This window comes from Sorex fumeus, unplaced genomic scaffold (genome assembly GCF_029834395.1).
Source record: "Sorex fumeus unplaced genomic scaffold, SorFum_2.1 ptg000134l, whole genome shotgun sequence".
NCBI lineage: Eukaryota > Metazoa > Chordata > Mammalia > Eulipotyphla > Soricidae > Sorex > Sorex fumeus.
Window position 1 is genome coordinate 1584305 of NW_026606191.1, and position 1193 is coordinate 1585497.

Here is a 1193-nt window from a genome sequence, read left to right on the forward strand (position 1 = left end):
GAGGCTTTAGGATAATGTAGAGCTTTGCTGGTTGCATTGGGAGGATTTATCACGGCACATGTGTCTCAGGTGTGAGCTTGGGGTCATCTTCGTCTCCAGCTCTGCGATGGGGCAGTATAGCCTGGGTGCAGGCCTGAACATGGGGGGCTGTGGGTATTGAGGATGCTGGACCTGCTGATGGAAGAAGTCTTGACCATCCAAACCTTCTCAACCAGGGGTTGTACCAGTCCCTGTCCCGCAGCTTTCTGTGTAGACATGCGTATGTAAAACTGCCAGATCACTTTGAATGTCGGCTCCTCAGCCCGCAATGGTGAGGGACCCTGTTGAAGCCAGTCTTTTTCATTGGCACCTGCCAGGAGGAATCCTGGGGACCTGGTCCTAGCATGTGGCTGAAGGTTGTAAATGAATAAGTAATTGAACGATGGGACTCAGAGTGATGGTCTTGGCGGCTGTTTGCCAAGTATTTTAGTGAATTTTATTTCCTTCGTAAATACAAAGACTCTCTGCTCGACATGTTATCTGTTCAGTTCATCCCTCTCTATCGATCCCAGACCTGGCGACCCCCAGCTCTCTGGATCACCTGATCCTATCTCAAAAACGGGGGAAAATGAACCTTTCTGACCAGGCAAGTACCTGATCAGGTCAGGAATATTTGAAGCCTGGCCCTTTAAGGCTCTGGGCGAACGTGCCAATGACAACACAGAATCCGGGTCCTTTATCTGCCTGGACTTGGCGTTCTTTTAGGATGTGCCAGCGGGTTGCGTGGTTGCGGAAGGTGAGGACAGAATCCGGGTCCTTTATCTGCCTGGACTTGGCGTTCTTTTAGGAAGTGCCAGCGGGTTGCGTGGTTGCGGAAGGTGAGGAGCGGGTTCAGGGGCACTCAGGGGAGCAGGGAGGTCCAGGAAGATTGGTTCCCAAGCCGCCCTCCCTGGTGGTCACTCTGAGCGCCTAAACCTCCGGGTCTCTGCCTTGTGGGCAACAGGGCCGCTCCGTGGCAGTGGCCCGGGGTGGCGGCCCCTCACCCGGGACACACCAAGCGCTCCTGCCAAAAGCTTTATCTTGTTTATAAATTGATTTTGAGGGAAAACGGTCATTTTTACTGAGGAGAACTTACTTAGAAAGATGTGTAAGGCGGGAACGCGGCCGGCCAGGTTCGATCCCGGCAACCCACATCATCAGATCACGGCCTGGAG